The 12,214-nt window shown below is 31.7% G+C and overlaps 12 non-coding genes across 12 annotated transcripts; all 12 read right to left on the reverse strand.

Annotated features, from left to right (window-relative positions):
* Positions 1 to 74: 74 nt before the first annotated feature.
* On the reverse strand, positions 75 to 147 carry TRNAF-GAA (transfer RNA phenylalanine (anticodon GAA)). Its single transcript has one exon. It is a non-coding gene; the product is annotated as a tRNA-Phe (tRNA).
* A 1,248-nt stretch (positions 148 to 1,395) lies between these two features.
* Positions 1,396 to 1,468, reverse strand: TRNAF-GAA (transfer RNA phenylalanine (anticodon GAA)). Its single transcript has one exon. It is a non-coding gene; the product is annotated as a tRNA-Phe (tRNA).
* Positions 1,469 to 2,939: 1,471 nt separating this feature from the next.
* On the reverse strand, positions 2,940 to 3,012 carry TRNAF-GAA (transfer RNA phenylalanine (anticodon GAA)). Its single transcript has one exon. It is a non-coding gene; the product is annotated as a tRNA-Phe (tRNA).
* Positions 3,013 to 3,813: 801 nt separating this feature from the next.
* Positions 3,814 to 3,886, reverse strand: TRNAF-GAA (transfer RNA phenylalanine (anticodon GAA)). Its single transcript has one exon. It is a non-coding gene; the product is annotated as a tRNA-Phe (tRNA).
* A 356-nt stretch (positions 3,887 to 4,242) lies between these two features.
* TRNAF-GAA (transfer RNA phenylalanine (anticodon GAA)) lies at positions 4,243 to 4,315 on the reverse strand. The gene has a single exon. It is a non-coding gene; the product is annotated as a tRNA-Phe (tRNA).
* An 802-nt stretch (positions 4,316 to 5,117) lies between these two features.
* TRNAF-GAA (transfer RNA phenylalanine (anticodon GAA)) lies at positions 5,118 to 5,190 on the reverse strand. Its single transcript has one exon. It is a non-coding gene; the product is annotated as a tRNA-Phe (tRNA).
* Positions 5,191 to 5,563: 373 nt separating this feature from the next.
* TRNAF-GAA (transfer RNA phenylalanine (anticodon GAA)) lies at positions 5,564 to 5,636 on the reverse strand. The gene has a single exon. It is a non-coding gene; the product is annotated as a tRNA-Phe (tRNA).
* A 150-nt stretch (positions 5,637 to 5,786) lies between these two features.
* On the reverse strand, positions 5,787 to 5,859 carry TRNAF-GAA (transfer RNA phenylalanine (anticodon GAA)). The gene has a single exon. It is a non-coding gene; the product is annotated as a tRNA-Phe (tRNA).
* An 802-nt stretch (positions 5,860 to 6,661) lies between these two features.
* Positions 6,662 to 6,734, reverse strand: TRNAF-GAA (transfer RNA phenylalanine (anticodon GAA)). Its single transcript has one exon. It is a non-coding gene; the product is annotated as a tRNA-Phe (tRNA).
* A 1,248-nt stretch (positions 6,735 to 7,982) lies between these two features.
* TRNAF-GAA (transfer RNA phenylalanine (anticodon GAA)) lies at positions 7,983 to 8,055 on the reverse strand. Its single transcript has one exon. It is a non-coding gene; the product is annotated as a tRNA-Phe (tRNA).
* A 1,471-nt stretch (positions 8,056 to 9,526) lies between these two features.
* On the reverse strand, positions 9,527 to 9,599 carry TRNAF-GAA (transfer RNA phenylalanine (anticodon GAA)). Its single transcript has one exon. It is a non-coding gene; the product is annotated as a tRNA-Phe (tRNA).
* An 801-nt stretch (positions 9,600 to 10,400) lies between these two features.
* Positions 10,401 to 10,473, reverse strand: TRNAF-GAA (transfer RNA phenylalanine (anticodon GAA)). The gene has a single exon. It is a non-coding gene; the product is annotated as a tRNA-Phe (tRNA).
* Between the last annotated feature and the right edge of the window lie 1,741 nt (positions 10,474 to 12,214).

A 12,214-nucleotide genomic window follows, 5' to 3' on the forward strand; every position in this document is an offset into this window, starting at 1 on the left:
AACTGAATTTCTTATTAAAGAACAATTGAAATGTTAGTTACTCATTCTATATTCATCTCTAAAGAAAATATTAATGCCGTAACCCGGGATCGAACCAGGGACCTTTAGATCTTCAGTCTAACGCTCTCCCAGCTGAGCTATTTCGGCTCTTTATATTTACTTATTAGTTTCTCTTTTTCCTCATGCAACTAGGATTCTACATAGAAGAAATTATTTTTTATTAAACTGAATTTCTTATTAAAGAACAATTGAAATGTTAGTTACTCATTCTATATTCATCTCTAAAGAAAATATCAATGTCGAAACCCGGGATCAAACCAGGGACCTTTAGATCTTCAGTCTAACGCTTTCCGAGCTGAGCTATTTTGGCTCTTTCTAATTACTTATTAGTTTCTCTTTTTCCTCATCCAACTAGGATTCTACATAGAAGAAATTTTTTTTTATTAAACTGAATTTCTTATTAAAGAACAATTGAAATGTTAGTTACTCATTCTATATTCATCTCTAAAGAAAATATTAATGCCGAAACTTGGGATCGAACCAGGGACCTTTAGATCTTCAGTCTAACGCTCTCCCAGCTGAGGTATTTCGGCTCTTTATATTTGTCTATTAGTTTCTCTTTTTCCTCATCCAACTAGGATTCTACATAGAATAAATTATTTTTTATTAAACTGAATTTCTTATTAAAGAACAATTGAAATGTTAGTTACTCATTCTATATTCATCTCTAAAGAAAATATTAATGCCGAAACCCGGGATCGAACCAGGGACCTTTAGACTAACGCTCTACCAGCTGAGCTATTTCTATTTACTTATTATTTTCTCTTTTTCTTCATCCAACTAGGATTCTACATAGAAGAAATTATTTTTTATTAAACTGAATTTCTTATTAAAGAACAATTGAAATGTTAGTTACTCATTCTATATTCATCTCTAAAGAAAATATTAATGCCGAAACCCGAGATCGAACCAGGGACCTTTAGATCTTCAGTCTAACGCTTTCCCAGCTGAGCTATTTCGGCTCTTTGTATTTGTCTATTAGTTTCTCTTTTTCCTCATCCAACTAGGATTCTACATAGAAGAAATTATTTTTTATAAAACTGAATTTCTTATTAAAGAACAATTGAAATGTTAATTACTCATTCTATATTCATCTCTAAAGAAAATATTAATGCCGAAACCCGAGATCGAACCAGGGACCTTTAGATCTTCAGTCTAACGCTTTCCCAGCTGAGCTATTTCGGCTCTTTGTATTTGTCTATTAGTTTCTCTTTTTCCTCATCCAACTAGGATTCTACATAGAAGAAATTATTTTTTATTAAACTGAATTTCTTATTAAAGAACAATTGAAATGTTAGTTACTCATTCTATATTCATCTCTAAAGAAAATATTAATGCCGTAACCCGGGATCGAACCAGGGACCTTTAGATCTTCAGTCTAACGCTCTCCCAGCTGAGCTATTTCGGCTCTTTATATTTACTTATTAGTTTCTCTTTTTCCTCATGCAACTAGGATTCTACATAGAAGAAATTATTTTTTATTAAACTGAATTTCTTATTAAAGAACAATTGAAATGTTAGTTACTCATTCTATATTCATCTCTAAAGAAAATATCAATGTCGAAACCCGGGATCAAACCAGGGACCTTTAGATCTTCAGTCTAACGCTTTCCGAGCTGAGCTATTTTGGCTCTTTCTAATTACTTATTAGTTTCTCTTTTTCCTCATCCAACTAGGATTCTACATAGAAGAAATTTTTTTTTATTAAACTGAATTTCTTATTAAAGAACAATTGAAATGTTAGTTACTCATTCTATATTCATCTCTAAAGAAAATATTAATGCCGAAACTTGGGATCGAACCAGGGACCTTTAGATCTTCAGTCTAACGCTCTCCCAGCTAAGGTATTTCGGCTCTTTATATTTGTCTATTAGTTTCTCTTTTTCCTCATCCAACTAGGATTCTACATAGAATAAATTATTTTTTATTAAACTGAATTTCTTATTAAAGAACAATTGAAATGTTAGTTACTCATTCTATATTCATCTCTAAAGAAAATATTAATGCCGAAACCCGGGATCGAACCAGGGACCTTTAGACTAACGCTCTCCCAGCTGAGCTATTTCTATTTACTTATTATTTTCTCTTTTTCTTCATCCAACTAGGATTCTACATAGAAGAAATTATTTTTTATTAAACTGAATTTCTTATTAAAGAACAATTGAAATGTTAGTTACTCATTCTATATTCATCTCTAAAGAAAATATTAATGCCGAAACCCGAGATCGAACCAGGGACCTTTAGATCTTCAGTCTAACGCTTTCCCAGCTGAGCTATTTCGGCTCTTTGTATTTGTCTATTAGTTTCTCTTTTTCCTCATCCAACTAGGATTCTACATAGAAGAAATTATTTTTTATAAAACTGAATTTCTTATTAAAGAACAATTGAAATGTTAATTACTCATTCTATATTCATCTCTAAAGAAAATATTAATGCCGAAACCCGAGATCGAACCAGGGACCTTTAGATCTTCAGTCTAACGCTTTCCCAGCTGAGCTATTTCGGCTCTTTGTATTTGTCTATTAGTTTCTCTTTTTCCTCATCCAACTAGGATTCTACATAGAAGAAATTATTTTTTATAAAACTGAATTTCTTATTAAAGAACAATTGAAATGTTAGTTACTCATTCTATATTCATCTCTAAAGAAAATATTAATGCCGAAACCCGAGATCGAACCAGGGACCTTTAGATCTTCAGTCTAACGCTTTCCCAGCTGAGCTATTTCGGCTCTTTGTATTTGTCTATTAGTTTCTCTTTTTCCTCATGCAACTAGGATTCTACATAGAAGAAATTATTTTTTATTAAACTGAATTTCTTATTAAAGAACAATTGAAATGTTAGTTACTCATTCTATATTCATCTCTAAAGAAAATATTAATGCCGTAACCCGGGATCGAACCAGGGACCTTTAGATCTTCAGTCTAACGCTCTCCCAGCTGAGCTATTTCGGCTCTTTATATTTACTTATTAGTTTCTCTTTTTCCTCATGCAACTAGGATTCTACATAGAAGAAATTATTTTTTATTAAACTGAATTTCTTATTAAAGAACAATTGAAATGTTAGTTACTCATTCTATATTCATCTCTAAAGAAAATATCAATGTCGAAACCCGGGATCAAACCAGGGACCTTTAGATCTTCAGTCTAACGCTTTCCGAGCTGAGCTATTTTGGCTCTTTCTAATTACTTATTAGTTTCTCTTTTTCCTCATCCAACTAGGATTCTACATAGAAGAAATTTTTTTTATTAAACTGAATTTCTTATTAAAGAACAATTGAAATGTTAGTTACTCATTCTATATTCATCTCTAAAGAAAATATTAATGCCGAAACTTGGGATCGAACCAGGGACCTTTAGATCTTCAGTCTAACGCTCTCCCAGCTGAGGTATTTCGGCTCTTTATATTTGTCTATTAGTTTCTCTTTTTCCTCATCCAACTAGGATTCTACATAGAATAAATTATTTTTTATTAAACTGAATTTCTTATTAAAGAACAATTGAAATGTTAGTTACTCATTCTATATTCATCTCTAAAGAAAATATTAATGCCGAAACCCGGGATCGAACCAGGGACCTTTAGACTAACGCTCTCCCAGCTGAGCTATTTCTATTTACTTATTATTATCTCTTTTTCTTCATCCAACTAGGATTCTACATAGAAGAAATTATTTTTTATTAAACTGAATTTCTTATTAAAGAACAATTGAAATGTTAGTTACTCATTCTATATTCATCTCTAAAGAAAATATTAATGCCGAAACCCGGGATCGAACCAGGGACCTTTAGATCTTCAGTCTAACGCTCTCCCAGCTGAGCTATTTCGGCTCTTTGTATTTGTCTATTAGTTTCTCTTTTTCCTCATCCAACTAGGATTCTACATAGAAGAAATTATTTTTTATTAAACTGAATTTCTTATTAAAGAACAATTGAAATGTTAGTTACTCATTCTATATTCATCTCTAAAGAAAATATTAATGCCGAAACCCGGGATCGAACCAGGGACCTTTAGACTAACGCTCTCCCAGCTGAGCTATTTCTATTTACTTATTATTTTCTCTTTTTCTTCATCCAACTAGGATTCTACATAGAAGAAATTATTTTTTATTAAACTGAATTTCTTATTAAAGAACAATTGAAATGTTAGTTACTCATTCTATATTCATCTCTAAAGAAAATATTAATGCCGAAACCCGAGATCGAACCAGGGACCTTTAGATCTTCAGTCTAACGCTCTCCCAGCTGAGCTATTTCGGCTCTTTATATTTACTTATTAGTTTCTCTTTTTCCTCATGCAACTAGGATTCTACATAGAAGAAATTATTTTTTATTAAACTGAATTTCTTATTAAAGAACAATTGAAATGTTAGTTACTCATTCTATATTCATCTCTAAAGAAAATATCAATGTCGAAACCCGGGATCAAACCAGGGACCTTTAGATCTTCAGTCTAACGCTTTCCGAGCTGAGCTATTTTGGCTCTTTCTAATTACTTATTAGTTTCTCTTTTTCCTCATCCAACTAGGATTCTACATAGAAGAAATTTTTTTTTATTAAACTGAATTTCTTATTAAAGAACAATTGAAATGTTAGTTACTCATTCTATATTCATCTCTAAAGAAAATATTAATGCCGAAACTTGGGATCGAACCAGGGACCTTTAGATCTTCAGTCTAACGCTCTCCCAGCTGAGGTATTTCGGCTCTTTATATTTGTCTATTAGTTTCTCTTTTTCCTCATCCAACTAGGATTCTACATAGAATAAATTATTTTTTATTAAACTGAATTTCTTATTAAAGAACAATTGAAATGTTAGTTACTCATTCTATATTCATCTCTAAAGAAAATATTAATGCCGAAACCCGGGATCGAACCAGGGACCTTTAGACTAACGCTCTACCAGCTGAGCTATTTCTATTTACTTATTATTTTCTCTTTTTCTTCATCCAACTAGGATTCTACATAGAAGAAATTATTTTTTATTAAACTGAATTTCTTATTAAAGAACAATTGAAATGTTAGTTACTCATTCTATATTCATCTCTAAAGAAAATATTAATGCCGTAACCCGGGATCGAACCAGGGACCTTTAGATCTTCAGTCTAACGCTCTCCCAGCTGAGCTATTTCGGCTCTTTATATTTACTTATTAGTTTCTCTTTTTCCTCATGCAACTAGGATTCTACATAGAAGAAATTATTTTTTATTAAACTGAATTTCTTATTAAAGAACAATTGAAATGTTAGTTACTCATTCTATATTCATCTCTAAAGAAAATATCAATGTCGAAACCCGGGATCAAACCAGGGACCTTTAGATCTTCAGTCTAACGCTTTCCGAGCTGAGCTATTTTGGCTCTTTCTAATTACTTATTAGTTTCTCTTTTTCCTCATCCAACTAGGATTCTACATAGAAGAAATTTTTTTTTATTAAACTGAATTTCTTATTAAAGAACAATTGAAATGTTAGTTACTCATTCTATATTCATCTCTAAAGAAAATATTAATGCCGTAACCCGGGATCGAACCAGGGACCTTTAGATCTTCAGTCTAACGCTCTCCCAGCTGAGCTATTTCGGCTCTTTATATTTACTTATTAGTTTCTCTTTTTCCTCATGCAACTAGGATTCTACATAGAAGAAATTATTTTTTATTAAACTGAATTTCTTATTAAAGAACAATTGAAATGTTAGTTACTCATTCTATATTCATCTCTAAAGAAAATATTAATGCCGAAACCCGGGATCGAACCAGGGACCTTTAGATCTTCAGTCTAACGCTCTCCCAGCTGAGCTATTTCGGCTCTTTGTATTTGTCTATTAGTTTCTCTTTTTCCTCATCCAACTAGGATTCTACATAGAAGAAATTATTTTTTATTAAACTGAATTTCTTATTAAAGAACAATTGAAATGTTAGTTACTCATTCTATATTCATCTCTAAAGAAAATATTAATGCCGAAACCCGGGATCGAACCAGGGACCTTTAGACTAACGCTCTACCAGCTGAGCTATTTCTATTTACTTATTATTTTCTCTTTTTCTTCATCCAACTAGGATTCTACATAGAAGAAATTATTTTTTATTAAACTGAATTTCTTATTAAAGAACAATTGAAATGTTAGTTACTCATTCTATATTCATCTCTAAAGAAAATATTAATGCCGAAACCCGAGATCGAACCAGGGACCTTTAGATCTTCAGTCTAACGCTTTCCCAGCTGAGCTATTTCGGCTCTTTGTATTTGTCTATTAGTTTCTCTTTTTCCTCATCCAACTAGGATTCTACATAGAAGAAATTATTTTTTATAAAACTGAATTTCTTATTAAAGAACAATTGAAATGTTAATTACTCATTCTATATTCATCTCTAAAGAAAATATTAATGCCGAAACCCGAGATCGAACCAGGGACCTTTAGATCTTCAGTCTAACGCTTTCCCAGCTGAGCTATTTCGGCTCTTTGTATTTGTCTATTAGTTTCTCTTTTTCCTCATGCAACTAGGATTCTACATAGAAGAAATTATTTTTTATTAAACTGAATTTCTTATTAAAGAACAATTGAAATGTTAGTTACTCATTCTATATTCATCTCTAAAGAAAATATTAATGCCGTAACCCGGGATCGAACCAGGGACCTTTAGATCTTCAGTCTAACGCTCTCCCAGCTGAGCTATTTCGGCTCTTTATATTTACTTATTAGTTTCTCTTTTTCCTCATGCAACTAGGATTCTACATAGAAGAAATTATTTTTTATTAAACTGAATTTCTTATTAAAGAACAATTGAAATGTTAGTTACTCATTCTATATTCATCTCTAAAGAAAATATCAATGTCGAAACCCGGGATCAAACCAGGGACCTTTAGATCTTCAGTCTAACGCTTTCCGAGCTGAGCTATTTTGGCTCTTTCTAATTACTTATTAGTTTCTCTTTTTCCTCATCCAACTAGGATTCTACATAGAAGAAATTTTTTTTTATTAAACTGAATTTCTTATTAAAGAACAATTGAAATGTTAGTTACTCATTCTATATTCATCTCTAAAGAAAATATTAATGCCGAAACTTGGGATCGAACCAGGGACCTTTAGATCTTCAGTCTAACGCTCTCCCAGCTGAGGTATTTCGGCTCTTTATATTTGTCTATTAGTTTCTCTTTTTCCTCATCCAACTAGGATTCTACATAGAATAAATTATTTTTTATTAAACTGAATTTCTTATTAAAGAACAATTGAAATGTTAGTTACTCATTCTATATTCATCTCTAAAGAAAATATTAATGCCGAAACCCGGGATCGAACCAGGGACCTTTAGACTAACGCTCTACCAGCTGAGCTATTTCTATTTACTTATTATTTTCTCTTTTTCTTCATCCAACTAGGATTCTACATAGAAGAAATTATTTTTTATTAAACTGAATTTCTTATTAAAGAACAATTGAAATGTTAGTTACTCATTCTATATTCATCTCTAAAGAAAATATTAATGCCGAAACCCGAGATCGAACCAGGGACCTTTAGATCTTCAGTCTAACGCTTTCCCAGCTGAGCTATTTCGGCTCTTTGTATTTGTCTATTAGTTTCTCTTTTTCCTCATCCAACTAGGATTCTACATAGAAGAAATTATTTTTTATAAAACTGAATTTCTTATTAAAGAACAATTGAAATGTTAATTACTCATTCTATATTCATCTCTAAAGAAAATATTAATGCCGAAACCCGAGATCGAACCAGGGACCTTTAGATCTTCAGTCTAACGCTTTCCCAGCTGAGCTATTTCGGCTCTTTGTATTTGTCTATTAGTTTCTCTTTTTCCTCATCCAACTAGGATTCTACATAGAAGAAATTATTTTTTATTAAACTGAATTTCTTATTAAAGAACAATTGAAATGTTAGTTACTCATTCTATATTCATCTCTAAAGAAAATATTAATGCCGTAACCCGGGATCGAACCAGGGACCTTTAGATCTTCAGTCTAACGCTCTCCCAGCTGAGCTATTTCGGCTCTTTATATTTACTTATTAGTTTCTCTTTTTCCTCATGCAACTAGGATTCTACATAGAAGAAATTATTTTTTATTAAACTGAATTTCTTATTAAAGAACAATTGAAATGTTAGTTACTCATTCTATATTCATCTCTAAAGAAAATATCAATGTCGAAACCCGGGATCAAACCAGGGACCTTTAGATCTTCAGTCTAACGCTTTCCGAGCTGAGCTATTTTGGCTCTTTCTAATTACTTATTAGTTTCTCTTTTTCCTCATCCAACTAGGATTCTACATAGAAGAAATTTTTTTTTATTAAACTGAATTTCTTATTAAAGAACAATTGAAATGTTAGTTACTCATTCTATATTCATCTCTAAAGAAAATATTAATGCCGAAACTTGGGATCGAACCAGGGACCTTTAGATCTTCAGTCTAACGCTCTCCCAGCTAAGGTATTTCGGCTCTTTATATTTGTCTATTAGTTTCTCTTTTTCCTCATCCAACTAGGATTCTACATAGAATAAATTATTTTTTATTAAACTGAATTTCTTATTAAAGAACAATTGAAATGTTAGTTACTCATTCTATATTCATCTCTAAAGAAAATATTAATGCCGAAACCCGGGATCGAACCAGGGACCTTTAGACTAACGCTCTCCCAGCTGAGCTATTTCTATTTACTTATTATTTTCTCTTTTTCTTCATCCAACTAGGATTCTACATAGAAGAAATTATTTTTTATTAAACTGAATTTCTTATTAAAGAACAATTGAAATGTTAGTTACTCATTCTATATTCATCTCTAAAGAAAATATTAATGCCGAAACCCGAGATCGAACCAGGGACCTTTAGATCTTCAGTCTAACGCTTTCCCAGCTGAGCTATTTCGGCTCTTTGTATTTGTCTATTAGTTTCTCTTTTTCCTCATCCAACTAGGATTCTACATAGAAGAAATTATTTTTTATAAAACTGAATTTCTTATTAAAGAACAATTGAAATGTTAATTACTCATTCTATATTCATCTCTAAAGAAAATATTAATGCCGAAACCCGAGATCGAACCAGGGACCTTTAGATCTTCAGTCTAACGCTTTCCCAGCTGAGCTATTTCGGCTCTTTGTATTTGTCTATTAGTTTCTCTTTTTCCTCATCCAACTAGGATTCTACATAGAAGAAATTATTTTTTATAAAACTGAATTTCTTATTAAAGAACAATTGAAATGTTAGTTACTCATTCTATATTCATCTCTAAAGAAAATATTAATGCCGAAACCCGAGATCGAACCAGGGACCTTTAGATCTTCAGTCTAACGCTTTCCCAGCTGAGCTATTTCGGCTCTTTGTATTTGTCTATTAGTTTCTCTTTTTCCTCATGCAACTAGGATTCTACATAGAAGAAATTATTTTTTATTAAACTGAATTTCTTATTAAAGAACAATTGAAATGTTAGTTACTCATTCTATATTCATCTCTAAAGAAAATATTAATGCCGTAACCCGGGATCGAACCAGGGACCTTTAGATCTTCAGTCTAACGCTCTCCCAGCTGAGCTATTTCGGCTCTTTATATTTACTTATTAGTTTCTCTTTTTCCTCATGCAACTAGGATTCTACATAGAAGAAATTATTTTTTATTAAACTGAATTTCTTATTAAAGAACAATTGAAATGTTAGTTACTCATTCTATATTCATCTCTAAAGAAAATATCAATGTCGAAACCCGGGATCAAACCAGGGACCTTTAGATCTTCAGTCTAACGCTTTCCGAGCTGAGCTATTTTGGCTCTTTCTAATTACTTATTAGTTTCTCTTTTTCCTCATCCAACTAGGATTCTACATAGAAGAAATTTTTTTTATTAAACTGAATTTCTTATTAAAGAACAATTGAAATGTTAGTTACTCATTCTATATTCATCTCTAAAGAAAATATTAATGCCGAAACTTGGGATCGAACCAGGGACCTTTAGATCTTCAGTCTAACGCTCTCCCAGCTGAGGTATTTCGGCTCTTTATATTTGTCTATTAGTTTCTCTTTTTCCTCATCCAACTAGGATTCTACATAGAATAAATTATTTTTTATTAAACTGAATTTCTTATTAAAGAACAATTGAAATGTTAGTTACTCATTCTATATTCATCTCTAAAGAAAATATTAATGCCGAAACCCGGGATCGAACCAGGGACCTTTAGACTAACGCTCTCCCAGCTGAGCTATTTCTATTTACTTATTATTATCTCTTTTTCTTCATCCAACTAGGATTCTACATAGAAGAAATTATTTTTTATTAAACTGAATTTCTTATTAAAGAACAATTGAAATGTTAGTTACTCATTCTATATTCATCTCTAAAGAAAATATTAATGCCGAAACCCGGGATCGAACCAGGGACCTTTAGATCTTCAGTCTAACGCTCTCCCAGCTGAGCTATTTCGGCTCTTTGTATTTGTCTATTAGTTTCTCTTTTTCCTCATCCAACTAGGATTCTACATAGAAGAAATTATTTTTTATTAAACTGAATTTCTTATTAAAGAACAATTGAAATGTTAGTTACTCATTCTATATTCATCTCTAAAGAAAATATTAATGCCGAAACCCGGGATCGAACCAGGGACCTTTAGACTAACGCTCTCCCAGCTGAGCTATTTCTATTTACTTATTATTTTCTCTTTTTCTTCATCCAACTAGGATTCTACATAGAAGAAATTATTTTTTATTAAACTGAATTTCTTATTAAAGAACAATTGAAATGTTAGTTACTCATTCTATATTCATCTCTAAAGAAAATATTAATGCCGAAACCCGAGATCGAACCAGGGACCTTTAGATCTTCAGTCTAACGCTTTCCCAGCTGAGCTATTTCGGCTCTTTGTATTTGTCTATTAGTTTCTCTTTTTCCTCATCCAACTAGGTTTCTACATAGAAGAAATTATTTTTTATAAAACTGAATTTCTTATTAAAGAACAATTGAAATGTTAGTTACTCATTCTATATTCATCTCTAAAGAAAATATTAATGCCGAAACCCGAGATCGAACCAGGGACCTTTAGATCTTCAGTCTAACGCTTTCCCAGCTGAGCTATTTCGGCTCTTTGTATTTGTCTATTAGTTTCTCTTTTTCCTCATCCAACTAGGATTCTACATAGAAGAAATTATTTTTTATTAAACTGAATTTCTTATTAAAGAACAATTGAAATGTTAGTTACTCATTCTATATTCATCTCTAAAGAAAATATTAATGCCGAAACCCGAGATCGAACCAGGGACCTTTAGATCTTCAGTCTAACGCTTTCCCAGCTGAGCTATTTCGTCTCTTTGTATTTGTCTATTAGTTTCTCTTTTTTCTCATCCAACTAGGATTCTACATAGAAGAAATTATTTTTTATTAAACTGAATTTCTTATTAAAGAACAATTGAAATGTTAGTTACTCATTCTATATTCATCTCTAAAGAAAATAATGCCGAAACCCGAGATCGAACCAGGGACCTTTAGATCTTCAGTCTAACGCTTTACAAGCTGAGCTATATCGGCTCTTTGTATTTGTCTATTAGTTTCTCTTTTTCCTCATCCAACTAGGATTCTACATAGAAGAAATTATTTTTTATTAAACTGAATTTCTTATTAAAGAACAATTGAAATGTTAGTTACTCATTCTATATTCATCTCTAAAGAAAATATTAATGCCGAAACCCGGGATCGAACCAGGGACCTTTAGACTAACGCTCTCCCAGCTTAGCTATTTCTATTTACTTATTATTTTCTCTTTTTCTTCATCCAACTAGGATTCTACATAGAAGAAATTATTTTTTATTAAACTGAATTTCTTATTAAAGAACAATTGAAATGTTAGTTACTCATTCTATATTCATCTCTAAAGAAAATATTAATGCCGAAACCCGAGATCGAACCAGGGACCTTTAGATCTTCAGTCTAACGCTTTCCCAGCTGAGCTATTTCGGCTCTTTGTATTTGTCTATTAGTTTCTCTTTTTCCTCATCCAACTAGGATTCTACATAGAAGAAATTATTTTTTATAAAACTGAATTTCTTATTACAGAACAATTGAAACGTTAGTTACTCATTCTATATTCATCTCTAAAGAAAATATTAATGCCGAAACCCGGGATCGAACCAGGGACCTTTAGATCTTCAGTCTAACGCTCTCCCAGCTGAGTTAT

This window comes from Thermobia domestica, chromosome 12, assembly GCF_964235325.1.
Source record: "Thermobia domestica chromosome 12, izTheDome1.hap1.1, whole genome shotgun sequence".
NCBI lineage: Eukaryota > Metazoa > Arthropoda > Insecta > Zygentoma > Lepismatidae > Thermobia > Thermobia domestica.